This window comes from Lutra lutra, chromosome 3 (assembly GCF_902655055.1).
Source record: "Lutra lutra chromosome 3, mLutLut1.2, whole genome shotgun sequence".
Classification (NCBI taxonomy): domain Eukaryota; kingdom Metazoa; phylum Chordata; class Mammalia; order Carnivora; family Mustelidae; genus Lutra; species Lutra lutra.
Window position 1 is genome coordinate 190,549,657 of NC_062280.1, and position 25,324 is coordinate 190,574,980.

Sequence of the window (25,324 nt, forward strand, 5' to 3'; positions counted from 1 at the left end):
ATCACTCATCCCAGATAACAAAGACAGTTCCCCCTTGAACGACAGAGGTTTGAACTGCACGGGTCCATATATATGTAAATTCTTTTGGATAAATACAGTCCTGTAAATGCTTTTTCTCTTCCTTATGACTTTCTTAATAACATTTTCTCCTCTATAGCTTACTTTGTTGCAAGAATACAGCATGTCATACTTATCGCACACAAAACACGTGTTAATCACCTGTTAGTGCCATCAGTAAGCCTTCTGGTCAACAGTAAGCTATCAGTAGTTAAATTTGGGAGGAGTCAAAGTCAAATGCAGATTTTGGGCTGCATCGGACTGTGCAGGGGGTTTGGCAGACCTAACCCCTGCATTGTTCAAGGTTCAGCTGTTTAATATTAATGGGAAAGCTTAAAATATTGCAAAAATTACCAGAATGTGAGACAAAGACCTAAAGGGAACACGTGCTACTGGAAAAATGGTGCCGACAGACTTGCTCGTCACAGGGAGCCACAGACCTCTGATTTGTAGGAAAAAAATGCAGTATCTGCAAAGTGCAATAAAGTGACGGGCAGTAAAAGCGTATGCCTGTATATATCTGATAAATTACTTACATCCAGAGTATACAGCACGGAGGAGGGCAGAGGGAGAAGCAGGCTCCCCACTGAGCAGGGAGCCCAACATGAGGACTCCAGGATCATGACCTGAGCGGAAGTCAGACGCTTAACCAACGGAGCCACCCAGGCGCCCCTGCAAAGAACTCTTAAAACTCAAGAAGAAAACAATCCAATTAAAATGGATTAATTAAAAACACTTTACTAATGATACATGAATCTCACAAGCCTATGAAAAGACGTCTACTGTCATTAGTCATTAGGGAAAGGCAAATAAAAACTACAAGGAGATACCATCCCAGAGCAGGTAAAATTGAAAAGACTCCTAATACAAAGTATTAACAAAGATGCAGGCAACTGAAACCTTTATATGTTGCTTTCAGAAAAGAGTGCGGCAACTGTGGAAAACAATCTTTAAAAATTAAACATATATTTACCATACAACCCAGCAATCTCACCCTTGGGAATATGCCCAAAATAAATAATTTCACACACGTACATGAAGACCTGTCCATGAATGTCTAGGGCAGTTCTGTTCATAGCAGGCAATAGCTGGAAACACCCCAAGTGTCCATGAGCTTGAGAATGCATAAAAAAATTGAGGAATATAAGTATAATAATATGGATAGATGTCAATTGCACAGGCTGAGTGAAAGAGGCCAGACGCAAAAGTCCTCGCGCTTTCACATTTTTGAAAAAAACAAATCATAGGGACAGAAAACAGGAGCGGCTGCTCGGGCCGGGAGTAGGTTAGAGAAAATGGACTGCAAAGGGGCATGAGGAAGCCTTACGAATTGATGAAAATGTTCCGTGTCTGGTTATGGTGGTGAGTTCATGAGTATATTCATCTGAAAAATTCAATGAACTTTAAAAAAATTATTGAACTTCAAATATTAAGTAGGTGAATTTCATCTCCTACAAATCAATAAAGCCAGTTTATTTTTTTAAAGACTTGCCAAGCATCAATATTTGTACAAAGTCATTTTATCCACCATGCTTATGCTTTTTTTTCTTCAAAAAAAATTTTTTTATGTTTATGTAATCTCTACACCCAACGTGGGGCTCAAACTCACAGCCCTGAGATCAAATTTGCATGCTCTACTGATTGAGCCGGCCAGGTACTTGCCTTTCTTCTTCTTCTTCTTCTTTTTCTTTTTTAAAGATTTATTTATTTATTTGAGAGAAAGAGAGAGAGAGAAAGAGGGCACACAGGGTAAGGGCAGAAGAAGGGGGAGGGAGAGTCTTAAGCAGACTCCGCATTGAGTACAGAGCCTGATGCGGGGCTCCATCCCATGACCCCCAAGATCACAACCTGAGCCAAAACGAAGAGTTGGATGCTGAACCGGACTAAGCCACCCAGGTGTCCCGTACTTGCTTTTCTGGAACAGGTTAAGACTCCATAAATGTTAGGCCTTATCTTTACCGAACTGATTTGTCAGTTCAGTTCCTCTCTGTTCCAATTTCAATAAAGATGGCTGGGAAGTCTCTTTATATTCTTTTTTCTTAGCTTTTACCCAGGGCACCTTAACTCAAATCTACATCCAAAAACAAGGCAGGATTGCCCCGAGGGCAAGTTCCAGGGCCCCCAGCAGAAGTACTCATTTCCTGGCTGGGTGAAAAGCCCCTTCCTGGGGCACCTGGGTGGCTCAGTGGGTTAAGCCTCTGCCTTTGGCTCAGGTCATGATCTCAGGGTCCTGGGATTGAGCCCCACATCGGGCTCTCTGCTCAGCAGGGAGCCTGCTGCCCCATCTCTCTCTGCCTACTTGTGATCTCTCTGTCAAATAAATAAATATAATCTTAAAAAAAAAAAGAAAGAAAGAAAGAAAGAAAAGAAAAACCCCTTCCTCAGCCAGGCCCTTCAGATGGAGCACCGGGTTTGGCCTCAGACACACAACACCTGTTTGACAAATGCCAGTTTCCACTGTTTCACCTAATGACAATGCCCCTCCCACCCCAGTTAAGGATCCTCATCTCTGCCATAATCACTTGACCTTGTTCAATGCCTTTGACTTGCCTGGGGTTTTTTACTATAGACATTTCCATTTCTTCGCATAATCTTTGTTTTCCTAGACTCTTGTCCAAGGTGTGTGTGTGTGTTTTCCTGGGACACGGTGTCCTATAATACAGTGCATTTGCTTCCTAAAGCACTAGGACATGTGAGCTAATAAGACTGATGTAGATGTGGGGAAACTCTTTGCTATCCAGAATGTGTCTGACAGCCCAGACTGCAACCCCCCTCAGCCCATCTCCTCCAGGGCTATGACTATGGGGATCATTTGATGAAACACATGCCCCCCAACCACCCAACGGTCACACACTCTCATCTGCCCAGTCCTAAGGAACACCTCCCTTCTCCCTGTCTCTGCAGCCACTGGTAAGCTCTCAGCTGTATTCACCTGTCTCATTAAACATTAATATTCCTGGAACATTTTAAACTCTGTTTCAATATTTCAAGTTACATTTCTTATTAACTCTCCATGAATGACCTAAACCTCTTTGAGCTCACCATTAACTATCTAAACTTCCCTGAACTCTGTTTTGTATTTCCTTTTGGTTCTCATTTTCTCATATCAGCAAAACTTTGTATTAGTGACACACTGTCCCAGAGAGTTGCTCATTCCTGATTGTAACTGAGAGGTAAGACCCACCTTTTGCTCCATTACTCCCAATTCTCACCCATTTTAGAGCCTGTCTTGCCAGTGAGGGCTCTCCTGAGACAAAATGCCTATTTTTGAAATGTTATTCTCAAAGGCCAAACATTCTCCAAGTGGTCTCTTTTTGCTATCTTCAGAATAAAAACAAATCTGCAATAAACACTTCCTTTCTTGGAACTCAGCCGTGCGGCTTACTGGGGGGTGATTTTGACATTTGTCCGGGGCCCCGAGATGGGCAGCACCACGGGCTGTGGGAACAGCTTCAGGATCCGACAAGCCTGGGCAGTGACACTGGAAATGATGGGACCTCTGAGCCTCAGTTTCCTTCTCTGTCCAATCGCACAGTAGCACTTCACGGAGGTAGGGTGGACATCCCCCTCACCCCCCTACCCCCCCGGCCACCCAAGATAACACAGGTAAAATGACCAGCATGGACCCTCGTGTATAGAGGTACCCAACAAACAAGACTCAGTCTGGGCTGTTAAAACAGGGTAACTTACAAACAACACACACTTATTTCTCGAAGTTCTGGAGCCTAAGAAGTCCAAGATCGAGCCACCGGCAGATTCAGTGCTGGGGGGAGGCCCACATTCTGGCTCAAGGATGGCATCTTCTCATTGTGGCCTCACAGGCAAGGGGCCGAGGGAGTTCTCTGGGGTCTCTTTGGAAGGGCGCCAATCTCATCCTGGGCGCTCCACACTCATGACCCAATCACCTCCCAAAGGAGGTTAGATCTCCACATATGAATTTTGGGGGCACACAAACATTCAAACCGTAGCAGAGCTATTTTCTAGGAAATAGACAAATGAAAAATACTACTTCTGCTCAAAAGATCACTCTCCAGAGTCTCCCTGCTCCGAGAAGGTACTGGAAACAGAGGTAATAGCCTGGGGTCTTGTCCCAATCCGTGTGACATACTCAGATTCAAAAGGATTTGATTTGGAGCCCTTGGGGGACCTCACTTAGCCTCACAGAGAGGAAATGCCCATCTTGCCTACCTCACCGGCTCTGCCATAATGCTCAAATTACCAGATGCACACGGAAACACCGTGACATCCTATTTTTCCATTAAATGACCAGCCCTGCCCGCCCCGCATGGTCCTCCGGTCGCATACACTTAACAAATACTCTAGCAGTCTACCCAGTTAAGTTCAGGGGAGGCCGACATCCTGATTTCCATCTCATATGTACATTTTAGTTTTGCAAGAAAAGCAGTATTTCCTTGCAAGCTCACCCGCCTCTTCAGACCCGGAGTGACTAATCACAGCCGGCACGTCTACCACACGCAGAACCAGGTGTATTTCCAAGCACTTGACACAGCTTAGCTGATTTAATTCCTACGGAAACCTGCGGGGTGTCTCCTTCATTCCATTCTGCGGGTGAGGGAGTGGGGACAGACGGAGCGGCGAGGCAGTGCTCACCTGCCCGAAGTCACGCCCTGGAAGCAGCAGAGTCGGGCTGACTCTGGAGCTCAAGCCCTTACCCCGCTCCAAACAGCTACGGGCCCCGTCAGAACTCCCCCTTCCAGGGGCCCCGGCCCCCATCTTCACCCTTAAGCCACACTGAGCTTCCTGAGCTGGACTCAGGGGCTCCAGGCGGCACTCGGGACACCCCGGTGTCCTGTGCAGCTGTCTGCACTCCTGCCCTGTCACTGTAGCCCGAACCCCGCCAGCTTGTCCTGCTGCTGCTCCCTGAACCCTCCCCCGCTTCCCCCGAATCCTGATCTTTTTTTACTACCTGGACCACCACATGTACACCTTCCTGCCCAAATCCAACCCATCCCCGAAATCTCAGCTCAGATCCTGCCTCTGTCCCCAAGCCCTCTGTTTGTATCTTAGCACACGGGCCGTATTCTGCCCCTACATTCTGGTTCTCTTCTCTCTTACTAAATTCCCAAAGGACAGGTGACACATTTTAACTTGTTCCCCATAACACAGACATTTGCCTGGTCCTGGGAATTCTCAGCCAACTGTTTTCTCTGTTTTGATCGGAAAGAAAGAAATGACAACAAAACAGTTTCCAAGCAGATGCTTAGTTTCGAGCTGCCTTCTCTGACATCGAGTTACAAGGACCCTTAGTTCACTGGAGACACACATGTGTGTACTTACGGCAGGAGAGGGACACAAAGTGGTCACTCGGCTGCCCATCCTGGGTGGGGCAGGTGCCCGGAGAGCTCCACAGTGGACGATGGCGTGAAAACAAAGTTGTAAAAGATACACTGATTGTTATGGGCTGAGTTGTGCCGCCCTTGCCAGTTTCACAGGTTAAAACCCCAGACCCCCAGCACCTGGGAATGTGGCTGTATTTGGAGACGGGGTCTTTAAGGGGGTCACTAGGTTAGCATGAGGTCTTCAGGGTGAGCCTTACACCCCGTTTGACTAGTGTCCTGATAGGAAAAGTGGACACACGGACGCCAGGGACGCAGGAGCAGAGGAGCGGCCACGTGAGGGCACTAGGAGGGCGGCCGTGCGCCAGCCGGGAGGGAGCCCCCAGGAGAAACCCCCCCTGCCCCGGGTTCCCGCCTCCACACACTCGCTGCTCGAGCCCCAGCCTGCGAACTCGGTTACCCAAGTGCTGGGACCCAGTCCGAGCACAGCGTGGTCTGCCACACAGCGTGGGTGAGCCCAGAGCGCATCACGGGAAGGAAGGAGACCTCAGGTCACACGGCGTTTGGTCCCGTGATAGGAGATACCAGGACGGTGGATCCACAGACGTGTGGCCGCTGGGGCTGAGGGGGGGCGGGGCGAGGGCTGGGAAGCGACTGCCGGGCATGCGTGGAGTTTTCTTTCAGGATGACGGAAATGTTCTAGAACTAGACGGAGGGGGCTGTACGTCATGATGAAAGTGCTGAGTGTCACTGAATTCTTCACTTCAAAATAGTGAATTTTATGGTATGTGAATTTCACTCCAATAAAAACTGTATATTAAAAAAAATCTTTAAAAAGACACCCATACAATATACTATTAGGATATAATGTATTGGGGCGCCTGGGTGGCTCAGTGGGTTAAGCCGCTGCCTTCGGCTCAGGTCATGATCTCAGGGTCCTGGGATCGAGCCCCACATCGGGCTCTCTGCTCAGCAGGGAGCCTGCTTCCCTCTCACTCTCTGCCTGCCTCTCTGCCTACTTGATCTCTGTCTGTCAAATAAAGAAATAAACTTAAAAAAAAAAAAAAAAAGAATATAATGTGTTGAGCGACCAGGTTGAGCGTTCATCCGGAAGGGGAGAGATGAATTCTGCTCGTGTGTGATCTGGATGGGAGCTGACCTAGAGCGAGGGCAAACATCATTCTGGAGAGCAAACAGGAGGGTGGCAGGGGTGACATTCCAGCCGGAAATGGGGAGACCTGGGCCCCCAGGTAGGAAGGTGGGGGTGGCAGGAGCCCAGGGCGAGGCTTGCCTGAGGAGGAGGGGAGATGGAGCAGACTCAGCGGAGCTCCTGAAACACAGGCGAAGTCTCAACACATCTGTTTCTGGGCTCCTTCTCCAGAGAGTTTAATTAGTAAGTCTGATGTTGGGAACAGAAACCTGTATTTATAATAAAATACAACATTTTAAAAAAGTTCTCTAGTGATTAATCTTCTGGGAAACCACTTATTTCTCAGTGAGCCTCTCCCTTTCGGAGAAGAGTCTTTCACGGTTTTTCCCCCAGCTTTACTGAAGTATATTCTTGACAAATCAGAGTTGTGCATATTTCAGGTGTGCACGTGATGATCAGACACACGTACGTGTTGCGAAATCACCACCATCAAGCTATACCACAGCCCTCATCTCATAGAGACGCTGCGCCTCCCAGAGCGTATTCCTCTCAGCTGGTTCTGTACCCTGTGCTCAGCAGCTCCCTTTTCCCTCTCCCCCGAGCCCCAGCAATCACCCTTCTATTCTCTGCTTCTATGAGCTCAGCCTTTTTGGATTCCACATATAAGTGGTATTATACAGTGTTTATTTTCCTGTGTTTGGCCAACTGTACTTAGCATAACGTCCCCCAGATCCATCCACGTTGCTGCAAATGGCAGGATTTCCTTCCCTTTTTTTTTTTTTTAATATTTTATTTATTTGACAGAGAGAAATCACAACTAGGCAGAGAGGCAGGAGGAAGCAGGCTCCCTGCGGAGCAGAGAGCCCGATGCGGGGCTTGATCCCAGGACCCTGAGATCATGACCTGAGCGGAAGGCAGAGGCTGAACCCACTGAGCCACCCAGATGCCCTTTCCTTCTTTTTTGTGGTTGAATAAAATATATATTTTATATATACAGGCAATGTTATATGTTATATATACATATACATATATATGAATATAGTACACCTAACATGAATAATATCATATAAAACTCCATTATGTTATATATGTATACCTCCATATATAATGGAATATTATACATACACACACTTCATTCATCTGTTGACAGACACTTAGGTTGTTTCCATATCTTTCCTATTGTGAGCAAGGTCCTTTAGTTTCATGCTGACGCTACTTTAGAATTACTAATTTTGCAGTGAAAGAGGCTTCATTATGCTCTGTACACTTGAAAAACAGGGAAGGCAAACTAATTTACTTCATGAGATTTTCTAGAAAAGATTTTTGCTTAACCTTCATCTATATGGAAAGTTCAATTAACCAGAAAAGCAAATTTTCCAAATATTAAACATTTAACATGTGTGATAACCTGTATCTTCAAAAACACTTCAATTGTCCAACTGACAGAAAAAGGAAAATAAAATACATAAAAATAAAGATAATGTAAAAAAGCTCCTAGGAAACTGGAAGGTGGTCCCTTCCATGCTTAGGATGTATCAGGCCTTTCAAGTGCCCCATCATTTTCTGTACGAGCGTTCCCTAAACAAGATCACCGGATATAAATGTTCTAGGAGCATCATGTTTATAATCGCTTATGATTCAAGGTCAGCCTTAAGTACAAATACTAGGTAACAAGTATAACCATGTTAAAAATGTGGAATAAATTACATTTTTTACTTTCAACACCTGGTGTCACCAGCATAACACCGTACAGGGCTCTACAGGCTCTGAGCTGGGTGTGCCCTGAAGTGGTGGCCACCAGCCCTCCTTCTGGGAGGGAAGCCCGAGGTCCGGTTCACACCTTCCAGCAGCATGTTTTAACCACTCACCCAGACGGCTAAATTCCCAGAAATCACCAGGATTAAAGGGCAGTCTTCACGCTTGTTTTTAACTTTGACCGTAATGATGCAAGGGAAAGACTGGAGTGAAGCAAACCTGACATGCTTTTTCTCTCTACGGTTTCCACAAGGGATGGCCTGTGGCCTCCCCTCCCCAGTCCTGTGGCTCGGTATGTCCACGCCCCAGAGTCACAGGTAACCTTGTTTAGACTGGCTTGCCGATGACAGGCCTGAAATTAAAAACCCAACATCTCTGTGAAAACATGATTCTGTAAAGTCACTGGTGCTCAGGTCAGCTGTCGAACAAAGGGGAGATGCAGGAAGGAGTAGGGTCCTTCCGAGGCCCTGACTGAAGATCCCAGCGCCGGCGCCACGAGGGACTGGCTGGAGCTGAGCAGCCCGGTGCGGTCCGGCCACCCGCGAACCCAGCAACCTTCCATGGCTGCGTCACTATGAGCAGTTAGGGCCGGGTACCTGGTGTGACATCCAAGGGAAGGGACTGGCACAGCCTGAGCATGTATTTTTCAAACAAGCCCTTGTTTTCCTGCAAAACTCCGCAGATGCTGGTTTCGAGCCACTGTCGTCCGTAAGCCAATGTAAGTCCTGGGAAAGCAGCGCCGCTGTGGCCGGCGCTCACCTGGATCTGGGAGGCACCCACACCCCTGGGGGCCCCCGGCCCTCCTTCCTCCCACCCGCACCGCTCCCAGGTATTGGTAACAAGGTCCCTTCCTTCTTTCCCATGCAATTATCTTGGATGGCCACCTCCTAAATGACCTCACCCCCCCCAGGCTTGCCCTCACCCACCCTCCCTGCAGCTGTGTGCAGAACTGTGCCCTCCCCGTTCCCAGCCTGGGCTCTGGGGGCACCCTCTCAGATAGCCCCATCGATCCTGTCCCCCGGGATCATGTCCTTGTGTGATTCCTGCCCTCTGGGCAAAGGCTCAATTGGGTGACTTGCTTCCAGTGAACACAACTCAGAGGAAGCCATGGGCTGTTCTTTCTACGGTGAGTTATGGGAACTGTGGCGTCTGCCTGGGGGACTCTCTGGTGCATTCTCTCCCCCCAACCCCTTGTGGGCAGGGAGGCCAGCGGCCATGCTGTGCGACTCTCCAAGGAGACACCCATGCGGAGAGCGACTGAGGTCTCTGCCAACGGCTGGAAAGGACCCAGGCCTGCCAGCTAGCTCGTGAGGGAGAGCCTCCCTGTCAGCCTGGAGATGCCCAGAGGCCTGGCCAAGGCCCTTACTGCGGCCTCCTGGAGACCCTGAGCCGCAGCCCCGCAGCCCAGTGGCTCCCAGACTCCCACCAGCAGAAACCGGGGAACGACGCATGTTGTCCGCAGTCGCTGAGATCTGGGGGGGGCTCCGGTAGGTGGGTACAGACAACATGGTCAAAAGAGTCAAGTCTAAGTCCCTGCGTGTGGCTCACACAGGCCAATCACCATCCAGCCCCGTTTTTCTCTTCAGCACATGTAGGCCAAACACGTCCCACTGCTCCGCGGCAGGTGTCATCCATCCCCTTCTTCACTCGTAAGGCCGCCACTGCCCCTCAGCTACTGCTTCCTTCCTCAGCGCGCTGCCTGGCAAACTCCCACTCGTCCTTCACGGTTCCCAGGTGCCCCCAACCTCATCTCCCCTGTGTAATCCTCCCTCACGAGCAGGGCCGCTTCTGCCACCGAACCTCAAAGGTCAGAAGGCACCTCCCTGCTTGCCGGCGCACTTTCTCTGTCCCAGGCCTGGAACCGGCCATTTCTCCAAGGACCTCTGCTCCCACCTGTGCTGGAAAATGGTCTTTAGAAGCCAAGATCTGGGTGGGAGGTGTGCTTCTTGCTGGTGTGGTACCAGCTGCCCACGCAGGCTCCCTCAGTGCGACACACACGTGTGCACCCATATATACGAACAGACACGTTTATAGACACAGACATAAAAACACACACATATTTATATGAATGTGCACTGAAAACCATCAGTTCACACCCACACACCTGACCCGATTCACACCTCGCTCTCCAAATTTCTGTACTGGCAACTCCCTTCAACAGCAGTAAGCCGGACTCCCATTATCTTTAGCACAGTTCATTATGTGATCAATCTTTCCACACGTAACTAATTTCCAAGTTCAGGGACAAGCATCTCCCCCGCAGGTAAACCCTCCTCTCCTGCCACCCTGGCTGTGACACCCCCCGTCACCAAGGCCCACTGAAAGGACAGCCTTCTCAACCCACTCACGCCAGGTTCACAGGATGGAGAGAGGGATTCGCCTCTTCCCACAAGGGGCTGCAAAGCTGCATCGGGCAGATGCACTCACAAGAGCGGAGAAGGAACTGGAGGTCATGTGTGCACGCCAGGCCACCAGGCTCCTCTGTGTTGCTGGTAGCATGTGGCTTCCATTCTCGAGAGCCTCTTACGAGAAAAGACAGTGGACAGTCCGTTGGCCAGAATGTCTTCATGCAAAGGCGGAGAAAGCAGGAAGGGCAGGGTGAGGGAAAGGACCGATTTCCAGGGGACTCAGGTTCCTTCCTTTGCAAAACTGCCAGAAGTCCCACAGATTTCTGCTTCCTGTCCTTTACCATGACTTGAGGCACACGGCCACTCTGAATAAAACTGCGGATCGGTAACTCAGGAAGGAGAGACTGGATATTTGCTAGTGACCACAATTTCTGCCACTCCCACGTTCTTTGCTTGCTGGCCAACACCCTGTATTCAGGAACTACTGAAGACCTTGAATGAATCCTCCGAAGCATTCTCGACTCTCACCTATCGCTAGGATTTTAAATTCTCACCGTAAGTCATTCTAAGGGCACGGGAACTCTTAGAGAAGCTTAAATGGTTGCTTGGACGCTGTATCACGACATCTCTAGTAATCTAAAAATCCCACATGTGAGAAAATGTTCCAGTGGGTCTTTCCGAGAGCTTGCTGATGCTCCAAGAAAACTTGCACCTCTGACAACACCTCATAGCCCTTTACCTGCGTAAGAACACTATGCAAGGAGCAGATCAAAACTCCAACCCCAACCGGCACAGAGTTCAAGAGAGATGGGGGCAGAGAGCCGTGAAAATAGTCCTAGCTCTCTGCCAAGCTAAAGGAAAGGGAGAAAGGAAAGGGGAAAAATAATACAGTGCAAGATAACCTCAGAAATGGGGGGACTGGCACATGAGAACCACTCTTTTGGAAGTCCTAGGGAGACTTGTAAAATCACTCAGGAGGTAAGCCTTGATACATTGCAGACAAATTCATCTGAAATCAATGCTGTTTCCCTGCAAGGAAGACCCAAGGACCGCTATTTAATGGAAAGGCACTACAGAAGTTTTTCTATTTATAAGTTATTATAGCAGTGTAATTTCTTGATATTGTCCCGACACCCTTCAGATCATTGATGTATAGTGTTATTTCTGGAAGCAGAAGAAAGCACGGTATATGAGGAACACATAAACTTCTGCGATAGATGTGGTTTGCTTCATGGTCAGGTAAAACCCTGCTACCCTTCAGCTATGCGACATGTTCAAGTGTTTCATCTCTGTGAACCTTAGGTACATCACCTAAGAAATGGGGATAATAATGCCCACCTCAAGGGTTAGCATATGAGGATTACATGAAATAACATATAAAAATTCTGCCACACAATGATTGTCATAAGTATTAGTACCCTTCCAAGAGAAGGGCAAATCACAGAATTCCTCTAAGGACTACACAACAGAATGTACCACACATAACAAGTGCCTGGCATAGGGCTTGTATGTCCAATAAATGTCCCTCTTTAACTTACACATCCTCATACAAAGCCATATTTTCTAGCATGGTTGAATGATGTTCTTTATACTGAACTTTAACCCTTTATGCATGGAAAATAATCGTACAAACCTTCTCCACATTCATCAACGCTGTAGACTAACATCCTTGTTCACTGCAGCGTTATCCACAGCAGCAAGGAAGTGGGAGACACCCAAGTGCGCATCCTTAGATGAATGGGTAAATAAAATGTGGTCTCTGGATACAGTATCCAGCCTTTAAAAAGGAAAGAAATCCTGTCACATGCTACAAAATGGATAAGCCTTAGGGACGGTACACGAAATGAAACGAGCCAGTCACAAAGGGAAAAATACCGTATGATTCCATTCACGTGAGGTCCCTAGGATCATCAAATTCACAGAGGTGGGAAGGAGAACGTTGTTGCTAGGAGCTAGGGGAGGAGAAGGGAACTGTTGTCTGACAGGCACAGCTTCAGTTTCGGAGGATGAAAGTTTGGGAGGCGTGTTGTACAACACTGTGAATATACTTTACTGAACTGTAAACATAAAAATGGTAAGTTTTGTTATTTTTGTACCACAATAAAAAACAATTTTTTAAATGATATGACCTGTAAGCTTTCATCATAACACGGGATCATGGCACTGGTTAATTCTGGACTGCGCCGCTGTCCGGAGATGAACCCACAGCAAGCCTCGGGAGTTACTCTAGAGTCGGCTTTAACTGACTATCTGGGATTTGTTAGGATTTAGGTGCTAAGGGAAAAAGGGGAACTTGACATCTTTCGGGAAATAATATGTATTACCCTCAGAATTTTAAGATGTGAAAGCTGGAAAAAACTTTCAAAATTGCATTTTAAAGGGAAGAAGTGAAGTCTAGGCTGTAATCAAACTAGATGATTCACCTGAGATCACACAGATAGTAATTAGGACCAGAGTCGGAAAGAGAAAACCTCTCCTGATCGCCCCTACAATCCTCTGGGACAACTAGGACTCCAGTCTTCAGAATGCGGCGCCTCGGAACCGCACTGTTTAATACGCTGCCACCAGGGGGCAGCAGGTGTCTTAGGCTGGTATTCTAAAACCCCAACCTAAGGCCCCATACATGCCTACTGCCCCTTCCTCCACCCCCAATATATATGCGCACTTATAGGACTTTATTAATATCAACAGGAATAAAGTTTAAAGAACATCTACAATCAGTTTTTTTTTTTTTTAATTTTATTTATTTATTTGACAGACAGAGATCACAAGTAGGCAGAGAGACAGGCAGAGAGAGGGGGGAAGCAGGCTTCTTGCTGAGCAGAGAGCCCGATGTGGGGCTCGATCCCAGGACCCTGGGATCATGACCTGAGCCAAAGGCAGAGGCTTTAACCCACTGAGCCACCCAGGTGCCCCTCTACAATCAGTTTTTAAAACAAAACAAAGACTTAGGTCCAGCGGAGGTAACAACCTTCCTATTCCTTCTCTATTTCTAATGTATCCCAATCCTAATTGATGTAAGGGTCAATTACTGCTAGTTTGAAACAAAAAATGACGTAGCCATGGAAACCCATCCCATTTCTTTACATTTTGAACCAAATCTTCCTAACACTTGGCCTCTTAGGCTTCGTACCACAACAACCTCAAGCCCATCAGCAACTTGCCCTCCATCTTCCTTTGTCAGGCTGTTTTTCTTTCTGACGCCGCTGTGTTACAAAGGCAGGTCTGTCAATAGGCCTAACCCTTCAGCAACTTTTCAGAAGTCAAACACAGAGATTCTAGATGACAATAATTTCCACTCTTTTTAAATACTACCAACTGGAAGCTCAAACCATAGCAGCTAATGGGGCAGACACGACAGGGCCGCTCCCTCTGCCATGACCCTGTGCACCCTGAGACTTCCACAGTTTGATCTCATTTGAGAAGGGAGGGACAACAACATTAGCAGCGACATTTCGGTAACTGATCCTGGAGGCAATTCCACACTTTGAGGCAATAGTGACCAGTGATTGTGGTCCCTGAATCATCCAAAGAGAGGGCCACAATCTTTATTTCACAAACAAATTTCAAATGGTTTTCTTCCTTGAGCTCAAAATGCTTTAATAAAGAACAAGGTATTCAAACACAAGCTTTCACTACTGCCTCAGACACAGGGGAGCAGTCCATTCTTAAACCACAACAGGGTCGTGTTCACTGTAGTAAAAAGGCATTCAGAGAAATTACTCTCTGCTTATATCCAGTTTCTCTCATGTAATTTACTGTTCAACAGATCTTTTTCTTTTTTTTAATGCAGTTGTTGTTGTTGTTGTTGCTGTTTTTAGAGGTGGGGGGAGAGGAGAGGAGGAGGGATAGAAAGAATCTCAAGCAGGCTCCACACCCAGCATAAAGGGCAGGGCTGGGCTCTATCTCAGGAGCCCAGAGGAAATCAAGAGTCCGGGCGCTTCACTGGCTGAGCCACCCAAGTGGACCCCTCCCTGATCAATCTACCCTAACGGAAAACTGATGGCAAAAGCAGTTATGGTACTATGGGTTACTAATGATAAAACAGAAATGAGGCATGCCCGAGATACATATAACGAATGGGCCACTGCAAAATGTATTCTGATAGTATCCTGTAACCCTTTGCCAAATATGGTGTCAACTGGTGGGACTTAAAGTCTTCTCTCTAAATAATATTCTGGTTTTAATTTAGTATTTTCCATATAGAACATTTACCATATTTAATTATGGAATATCACCAGAAAACCAGAAATAATTATTTTTATAATAGGCATATAAAGTAAATTTAATTCAGTAGTTTATTCAAGAGTTATTAAAAATAACTTTTTATAGTACTCAAAAAACTGAAATCAGATAATTAAAAAAACACATCTATTAGAGGGCTGAAATGAAAACACCTGACAATAGCAAGTGCTTACAAAAATATGGAGCAACTGGAACTCTCATACATTGGTGGCTGAGATGCAAGATGGTGGGGTACGGCCACTCCAGAAAAGTTCGCCAGTTTCTCAAAAAGTTAAGCCTACACGTACCATATGACCCAGCCATTTTGCTCTTGGGGATCTTCTCTAAAAAGATGAAAAATTTCCATCACCTAAAGGCCTATACAGCAATGTTTGCAGCAGCTCCATTCCTATTCCCCCCAAACTAAAGAATCCGATGTTCTTTCACAGTACGTGGATCCGTAAGCCGGGAGATGCCCCTAAGACGCAACACGCTCCTCAGCAATGAAAAGGAATATATGCACGGAAGAATCTCACAGATGTCTGAGTGACGGAAGCCAGTCTCAAGGGTTGCATACTGTTTAAACTCATTTAGGTGACATTCATGATGTGACATGTGAAAAGGAAAAACTTTTCAAGATGGAAACAGATCTGGGCACCTCGATGGCTCAGTCCGTTAGGTATCCGACGACTGGCTGCAGCTCAGGTCATGTTCTCAGGGTCCTGGGATCAAGCCTCGCACTGGAATCCACACTCAGTGTGGAATCTGCTTGGGATTCTCTCTCTCCCTCTGACTCCAACCCCCAACATCGTGGGCTCCCCCTCTCGCCCTCTCTCCCAAATAAACAAACAAACAAACAAACAAAAAAGATGGAGACCAGATCAAGGGTTGTCAGCAGTCAGGGGAAGGGGGGAAGGGGTTTGACTTACAGTGGGACAGAATGAGGGAGGGCTTGGTATTTTTTGGTTTTGTTTTCTGGCTTTTTTTGGTGGTGGAACTGTTCTGTGAAAAAACTGTGATGAAGGTTACATCAATCAATTTAAAAACCTACAGAATTATACAATAAAAAAGGCCAATTTTACTTTATATAAATTCTAGTAATAATGAAAGTATGAGAGTATGTACCTACTCTAAAACAGAGTTAAAAATAAGAGGTAAAAGTAAGAATAAGAGAACTCTGAATTAAGCTAAAGTCTGACATACACCAATATTTATTATTAAAAGAGACTTAGGAGATGTGAAAACCAGATACAACAAATGGACTTTGTTTTGACTCTGGTTTGAATAAACCAACTGCACAGACCTTTTTAGGTGAATGGAAATATTCGAATATAGTATTAGATAATATTAAGGATTTTTCATTCATTGTTAGGGAGGATTATAGTTATGTAAAAAACTAAACTTTAAAAAAATTCATACTAAAATATTTAGTGATAAAATGACATGATTTCTAGTATTTGCTTCAAAATCCCCCAGAAGTAAGCAAAAAACAAAAACTCAAGAAAAAACAAAGGGAGAAGGGCTAATGGAACAAGAGTGGCAAAACCAGGATGGTGCATGGATTTCTGACATTGTGTTGGTTCATGAAGGGTTAAGGTTTACTGTCCTTTTGAGTATGGCTGGAAATGTTCATAATGAAATGCTGAGAGAGAGAAAAAAAAAAAAGAACAATGACGTAGTCTTCACAAAACTCCCCAAAATGCCATCTAACTGTTCTTTATTCATTTATAATATACACCACAGTCACCCTTGAAAACCTCTGGAGCTGGGCAACAATACCCTACATTGGAAAAATCTGAGTATAACTTCTGACTCCCCCAAAACTTAACTACCAAGAGCTTAGTGTCTTCGTGGTAACATGTGTGTCAACTAATGCATATTTTGCATGCTATATGTATTACATATTGTATTCTTAGAATAAGTAATCTAGAGAAAAGAAAATGTTATTTAAAAACTCACGAGGGAGAAAAAATACATTTACAATACTGTATTTATAAAAAAAAAAGCTGCACATGAGTGGACTCATGAAGCTCAAACGTGTGCTGTTCAAGGGTCAACTGTGATTTCCCCTTGTAGGCCTTTATAATCTATATTTCACTTGACAGAAAGCCAAGTCAAGGGAGAAAGAGTCTAGGCAGTTGTGCGGCTTCTCACAAATAAGGGCTTCGTAATGGTACAAATAATGGCTCAAGGAATGCTTTTCAAATCTCACTTAATGTTCATAAATTAATAAAACTACCCCGAGATGTAGAAATATTAGTAATTTTCATTAACTCGCCTGCTGCATCCTTCTAAGTACAGGGGACAACAGCAGGAAGAGGTAATTAACTCTCACTGAAGACAGATGCAGTGGTACGAACACACGGAGAAGAGGACAGCATTGACGGAGAAGTTCTAATTTACTCTTCTTCTCATTTATTCTGACATAACTCAAAATATCGGAGTTCCAATAACACTCTCAACCAACTGGAAATATTTTTCTTACTGGTGGCCTGTTAAGTGGACGGTACAATGGGGAATCAAAATGAGGAAGGTGTGGTTCTCATCTCAACAGAGTTAATATATGAGAAAATGCTAAATAGTTTAGCATGACTTTGTTTAAAATAGTCCGACAGGGTTTTAGGCTAGTGTGCGAAGACAATTACACGGGCAAACATAGCAGAGGAAAGTAAGTGGTTGAAGAGCCGTGAGCAGGAAAAGCACCATCCAGGCGCTGAGGCAGGAGGGACCCGTGGGGAAGACGGGGCACAGGAGGGAGGTCCTGATGGCCGTTCGGTGGAGCTCACCGGTCTCCAGTCACCCAGAAACCTCTCTCCCCAGTACCAAAGGAGAGGCCCCAAGCGTCTGGAGTCACCGGGTCAGCAGGGGAGAGCAAAGGCACCTCGCCCCGAGGATTGGTAGCGCCTGGTAATGACCATCTGCCGGTCCCCATGTCTGCGGCGCTGCCCCGCTCCTGCAGCAGCCCCCGCGGCACGAGGAGAGCTGACTGAACACAGGCCTCCCAGGGACCCCCGGAACCTGAACCTGTGAACACGGTCCCTCGCATGCCGTAAGGGATGGGATTAACGGTAAAGGCCTTAAATGCAGAAATTATCCTGGATTACCCAAATGGGCCCATTCTCACCACGCCAGTCCTCAAAAGTGGAGCAGCCCTTCCTAGCTGGGGGCAGAGACAGAGCTGGGACAGAGTGGAAGGGCGAAGGGACGACATGCCATCTCTCAAGGTGGAAGGGGGGGGCCGTGAACCAAGGAATGCGGGCGGCCTCTGGGAGTGGGAAAAGGGGAGAAAATAGAGTCTCCCCCAGAGCCTCCAGGAGGGGACACAGCCTCACTGATGCCCTGACTTCAGCCCACAGGGACCCACGTTGACTCCTGACCCAGAGAACCGGAAGACGAGTGAGCACCCGTGTCCGCATTGTTGGAAGCCGTGAAGCTGGTGCCACCTTGCTCCGGCCGCACGAGGCGACACCGCTTCTCGGGGCGAGGCCTTCACCTGTGCCCCCTCCTCTCACTACACCAAGCAAGCACACTTCCACTGGAATTAAAAGACAACATCTTCCACATCTCACATCTCTGCTCAAAGGTGTTCTCCTCCAAAAAGTTCTCCCAAACCTACTTACCCAGCCCAAGACAGGTCATGACCCCCACTGCACACACGCGCTCGGCACCCACGCCTCTCCGGCTCGCTGCCTGCCTCACTGCGGACGCTCTCTCCTTCAGAGCTTATTGAGCACTCACTAAGCACTAAGTACCACAAGAAGGATTTTTCAGGGGTTTTCTCATTCACTCCTCCCCAAAATCCTACCAGGTAGACATAATTATCATCCCATTATTTTTAAAATGAGAAGCTAGTACCCGGCAAGGCCAGGACTGGAAGCCAGGTGGTCTGACATGGGAGTTGCTGCCCTTAACCAGAGCGTTAATATCTGTCTCCTGCACGAGAAATCTAAGTTACAAGATCCTGTGGATTTATTAACCCCTCACCCCCAGTGTCCAACACAGTGAAGCTTAATAGTGGCTCAATATCAACAAATGGAACAAAGGTGGTTTCTGCCCCTACTACTCCTTTTTTTTTTTTTTTAAGAAAAACTTTTTATTATGGAAAGTCAAATCTATACAGAAGCGATGATATAATCATCCCCCAAATACCCAAATCCCAACTTCGACACTTATCGGCCAAACAACACCAACATTTAATCGATTTAATATTGTATTATCTAGTAGAAAGAGTCCCTTCTATATTTTTTTTAAAGAGTTACTTATTTATTTTGAATTGAGAGAGAGAGAGCACAAGTGTGGTGAGGGGCAGAGGAGAAGGAGAGAAAAGCTCAAGCAGACTCCACACAGAGTCAATAAGCCCTGATGTGGGGCTCGATCTCACAACCCTGAGACCATGACCTGAGCTAGATGTGTAACCGACTGAGCCACCCAGGTGCCCCTCAATAGTCTTTTTACAGAATCATGTGTTTCTAGTTCTCATGACATGTTCATTTACCTGTGTTGCTAAGACTTAAAAAAAAAAACAAAAGTCTTGAAATGAACAAGTTTCGTTTTGTTTTGTTTTTAAAGATTTTATTTGTTTATTTGAGAGAGAGACAGTAAGAGAGAGCATGAGAAGGGAGAAGGTCAGAGGGAGAAGCAGACTCCCTGTGGAGTTGGGAGCCCGATGTGGACTCAATCCCCAGACTCCAGGATCATGACCTGAGCCAAAGGCAGTTGCTTGACCAACTGAGCCACCCAGGCACCCCCTAGACAAGTCTTTCTAAGCAAAACATAAATTGAGGGAACTGTAAAGGGGAAACTGATTACTTTTTTCCATGTATAAAACTAAATTTTCTGCAGAGCATAAATATTGTAAACAAAGTTTAAAAAATGGAGGAAACAGGTCTAACACCTATGACAAAGAATTAGCATCTCCAATGTCTAAAGAATTCTTACAGGGACGCCTGGGTGGCTCAATCATTAAGTGTCTGCTTTTAGCTCAAGTCATGATCCCAAGGTCCTAGGATCAAGCCCCACATCAGGCTCCCTGCTCAGCGGGAAGCCTGCTTCTCCCTCTCCCACTCCCCCTGCTTGTGTTCCCTCTCTTGCTGTGTCTCTCTCTGTCAAGTAAATGAACAAAATCTTAGAAAGAATTCTTACAAATCAATATGAAAAAGACCAATACCATGTTATCCGGAAAAATGCGTACAGGGATGAACAGACAGACAGTTTCACCTACTAAACTTAAGCAACAGAAAGACAAGAACTTCCAAGTGACACTCTTTGTCAAGATACTTACTCTGGTGCTCTGGGATTTAGGAGTAAGACGTACTCTAGAACAGAGGAAAAAACAATTGTTACCTGTAAACTTGTCTCTTCAAAACTGTGTCACCCTGGAATCCAGCACCATAGTAAGTGTGAGAGTTTACAAAGCTTTTGACTTCAGAATCCTTCTAATGCGACAGCAGGATAAGAACTCTGTCCTTACAGTGTGACCCACAGGCCATGGACCAGGTATCCAGCATTCAGTCCTGCTGCGGGGGATGAAGAGGAGGGCAAGTGAAGAAAGTAGAGTGTTTCAGAGACAAGGGGCTTCAAAACAGAAATCACTCAGCCCCTGCTGGATGGCATCTGAAACCCTGAGCCTGGGCCCAGGAAGGAAGGTATTACCATTCAGCGGGAAAAAGTGGTCCCAGCCAAGGGGCCACAGGGTAGCGTGAACAGAGGAGAGTTACCACTGATCTAGCAGAGGGGTTCAAAGTTCTCTACATCCTTGAGAAATAGCAACCATAGCCTCTCTTTCAAGTAAGGAAAATAAGATGAGAAAGAAAAAAAGTGTATTTTGCCATCAGGCAAAACCTATCTTAGGAATATTGAGCCTCTTAGATGAGGGCTTAAGAGATTTTTAAAGTCGTAAATTTATATTAGAAAACAATTCAAATCACTTCTTTAGTACACCTGCCCAAAATGGAGAAACTGAACCTAATTAACCTGAACATTTATTTTATTTTATTTTTTTAAAAGATTTTATTTATTTATTTGACAGACAGAGATCACAAGTAGGCTGAGAGGCAGGCAGAGAGAGAGAGGAGGAAGCAGGCTCCCCGCCGAGCAGAGAACCCGATGCGGGGCTCGATCCCAGGACCCTGGGATTATGACCTGAGCTGAAGGCAGAGGCTTTAACCCACTGAGCCACCCAGGTGTCCCTAACCTAAACATTTAGATCTAACTTCCAGCTTACAGGAGCTACAGGGTATAGAGGAACAAGCTAAACCATACTATACAAAAAGCCAAATAAATCCGGAACGTGAGGCATCTATAAGCAGCCAAGGGCCCCCAGTAAATCACCAGCACTAAAGAAACTCACTGGGACCTTGACAGACCAGGGTCAGCAAACTCTGGCTCTCAGGTAAGTCCAGCTGCCAATGGAGTTCAAACCCAAAAGCCTTGAAAACAAAATTTTATTGGGACACGGCCACCCTCATTCACGCCCATATCATCTCTAGCTACTTTTTGCAGGAAAGCACAGTTGAGTAGTTGCAACTGAGACCACACAGCCTCCAAAGCCTGCGGGAGTTAGTGTCTGGCCCTTGTCACAAAGTCTGCCAAACCCGTGTCCTAGATTAAAAGAGGCAACAGCTACTCAACAAAACACCACATGTGGACCTTGTTTGGATCCCAACATACACACACCAACAGTAAAAGTAAGTGCGTTTTTGAGGCGATCAAGGAACTTTGTGGACTGGGTCTTAGAAAATATTACGGAATTATTGCCAACACAATCAGGAGATGATGATGGTATTAAGGCTATATGAGAAAAAGACCTTTAGTTGGAAGCACGTACTATGCTCTCGAAGGGCAACATGACATGTCTGGAATTTAAACTGCTTCAACAACAAAAGAGATGAAGCAGATATGGCCAAAGAAATTGTTTTAACAAACTGGTCGATCTACTTGTGTAAATACAATGGGCAAGTTCATTGTACTAGTCTCTCCGCTTTTGTGTTTAATAAAAAAGAAAAAAAAAACCCAAACCTTGATCCAAAAGTAGAGTTTATAAGGACACCTGGCTGGCTCAATCGGTTAAGGGTCCGACTCTTGATTTTTGGCTCAGGTCATGATCTCAGGGTTGTGAGATCGAGCTGTGTCCAGCTCCATGGGGGACATGGAGCCTGTTTAAGATTCTCTCCTTCCCTGGGGCACCTGGGTGGCTCAGTGGGTTAAGATTCTCTCTCTCCCTCTTCCTCTGCCCCTCCCCTTCTTTAAAAAAAAAAAAAAAAAAGTAGGGTTTACAGCCAGACAGCATTTCTCCTCAGGCAGGCCTCCCACCTCACCCCTTCTTACATGGAGTCTGGACTCAGCACACCCCTTGCTCCGCTATCTCTGAACATGGTTACATTTTAAGCTCCTTATCTCGGTTCATGATGTCTGCCAACCAGGAATGCCCCATTCCACTCCTCAGCCCATTAAAATTCTACTCTCTGCTCAAAGTCCAGAACAAATGTGACCGTAGCCAGGTCCTCCAGTGACCATTCACCTCTCTGCGGCCCAACAAACCATCGTTTCTTTGAAATTTCTTTCGTCCTTAACGTGTTAGCTCCTTACTGTGTCTATTACCCCATGAGCCCATACAAATCCAGAGACTCCAAGGAACTGGGTCTTTCCTGTAATTCCACTGCAGGAGGGTAACACCTTACCCACAGTAAGCTCTGCCTATACAGTTCTCAGGTCCAAGGGCAGGTCGAAGCTAAACAAAGCTGTCCTGCCCCGAGCAGTTTCACTGACGAGAGAGACCTTCGGTTGAAGGATGAATCTCTGTTAAATGAGAGGCTGGTCATGTTTACCTGGTGCTCTCTTAATAAAATCTCTAATTGCTAAGGTTTGCCCCTGAATAGAGAATGTTCTAGAGAAGAATGCTAAGATCGCTTGAATGTGTCCCTTATTGCCTCTCCTTGGGACCTGTCCCTCTGCAAACAAACACTGTGGCATTCACCTCCGTACCAGTCCTCAGGGGCCCCTACCCCCTGGTAAAGTGCCTGGCTAACTTGGTACAAAGCCTTCCAGTCACTCCACTTGGAAGAGCTGACACAGGCTGGAACTTTCACGAGATCTCACTAGATTTAAAAAAAAAGAAAGAAAGAAAGAACAGATAATTTTAAAAACAGTAACAGCTTCTGTCCCTGTTCTCTTCTACTTCCTGCTGCCCAGTATCTAAGGCCAGCATGAATAACCACCCTCTCGAGTCCAATGCTAACAGTTAAGACCCTCGTTGGCAAGGTCAACTAGTCCAAAATATTTGACAAAAATCCACCAATTAGAAATTAATTTACCTTTACCAACTCAGCTTTTGAAATACAAATGCTCTCTACCAGGACCCTCTGCTTATTCAGAACTTCTGGCTTGTCCTGGGAGTGGTTCCAGGAAAACAAGGCATTTTGGGAAAATGAGGGCAAACCGCAGGAGCTCTCCATATTAGCATTTCAATACATTGAATGAGACCAGGGAGAATAGTCCTCCGTTATAGGAAAAAGTACAGTGTGAGACCTACACTTTATATAGGTCAACCCAACAGATTTAGATGTGTCCTTTATTTTTCTGTTTTGCTTTTTTATTAGAGAGCGGGGAGGGGCAGAGGGAGAGGGAGAATCTGAAGCAGGCTCCACGTTTGGGGCTCGATCTCACAACCCTGAGATCATGACCTCCACGGAAGTCATGAGTCTGATGCTTAACCTACTGAGCCACGGAGACATCCCTGACCTTTCGTTTTTAACCATGATTTCTCCCTAGCACATCTGGCAAAATGAATGATCTGCTTTCTAAGAAGTGGCTACAAGTCTCATGCCTTTTTTTTTTTTTTTTTACCAGTTCTACGTTAATAAAGCAAGCTTTATTAGCTTTATTGAAGCAAGTCAAGAAGGGATGTTTAAAAAACTGCACTGACAGGATTTCAAGTACAATCACCGAGTCATCTTTGGGCGACAGAGTGAAAGGCAATAACCGCACTTGGTAATCACGGCAGCAAGAGAAATTTCTCCCCACGCCTCAGAGGGGTCACTAACGGCTCCAAGGAAATGCCAGAAGTTTGTAGATTTCTTGGGCAGCTTTTGGTTTCCTCCCAGACAGGAATCTCTGAAATTAACACAATTTCTGAAAAGCGCTACTAGCCTCGTTCACCCGAGAGATCCTTTCAAAACCACCTTCTGAATCACCATCTCTCTTTCCTGGGTAGGAACGGGCAGCGTCCACACCTGCGGACAGGAACCAGCTTTCTTCGCCCACGCCCTCGCTGGCGGTGGCGCCCGCGTCCCGCCGCGTGCAGCGACTTTGGGGACGCGTTTCGCGGCCGGGTGCCTCCTCCCTTCCGGCCGGTCCCGCAGGCCGCCCGCGGCGCCTCCACGGCCCAGTTCGGTCCCCGGCCTCTTCTCCCCCCTCCCCGGCTCCGGCGGCCGCCGCGCAGGGACGGACGCCCGAGTTCCCGGCGTCCCCAGAGCCCCCGCGCGGAGAGAGCGGGGACGGGTCCTCCCGCCCGGCCCACGCGGCGCACCTCACCTGCCGCAGAGCGCGGCGCCGTCGGGGACAGCGGGCCGGGCAGCGAGCGGAAATCTGGGGCGAGACGGGCGCAGCCGCCCCGGGAGGCCGCCCCCGCCGGCGCCCCCTGGAGGCGGGCGCGAGCACACACCCGCCAAGGACGCTCCCGCGCTAAGGCGCCCCTCCTGGGGCCTCGCGGCAGCCTTGGCTCTGAACGGGACCCAGACGCACCTGGGGGCACATCACAGCCACACACACAGAGCCCACACCTGACAGGTACACACATCGCACACTCAGCGCCCGTATCCTACTGGACACGGGTAATCACATAGTCCATACCAACACCTGTCTTCCGATTCGCCCATTTAAAACAAAACAGTGGTTGTCGGGGAAAATGAAAGAAATGACTTCCCGTCGGTCCCCCGCTACAAGGACTAATCTTGAACCCCAGAGATTAGGAGAGTGAAGACCTAAAGCTGAAGGAGAATTTTTCTCTAGAGACTTTGTTCATCCTGCGTTTAAGCAATGCTCCTTTTGGGACCCAGGTGACAAGAAGGGCGCAGGGTTAGAAGTCCGCTCCTGTCACCGCTCCTCAAAGACATAAATATCTAAGTAGTTACTGGAATAGCAATAATCCCTCTTAATCTTTTTCTGCACCTCCCACTTTTTCATGTATGTGGACTAGTTGAAACTCATTACGATTTGATTTTTATCCAAACATTCGGATAATGTAGACGTGGTTGTGTTTTGAATGGATGTACAAATCCACAAGAAATCTAAAAGATCAGATCCATAAGCCATAACTTATTTCAGAGAATTCTTTCTTGTCTTGAGAAGTTCGTAATTAAATTGAAATATCTAAAAAACCATCTAGCATATATTAGTAAACATCTTAATTTTTTTTTTTAATGAAGAATGATTCCCTTCTTTTCTTTTTTGAGGGAGGACAAGTTATGTTGGCAAAAGAAAATGAGCCAAATACA

At 46.6% G+C, this 25,324-nt stretch overlaps 1 protein-coding gene across 6 annotated transcripts in view; it reads right to left on the bottom strand.

The window, feature by feature from the left end:
• The window catches only part of GGACT (gamma-glutamylamine cyclotransferase), a 55,726-nt gene extending 31,371 nt beyond the window's left edge, over positions 1–24,355 (bottom strand). For 2 of the 6 annotated variants that reach the window (XM_047720333.1, XM_047720332.1), the window contains exons 1-2: positions 24,062–24,355; positions 20,175–20,347 (exon numbers count right to left, since the gene is read on the bottom strand). The gene's annotated coding sequence lies outside the window, so the exon portion shown is untranslated. The other 4 variants (XR_007125692.1, XR_007125693.1, XR_007125695.1 and 1 more) reach the window with 4 other exon arrangements.
• Positions 24,356–25,324: the final 969 nt, after the last annotated feature.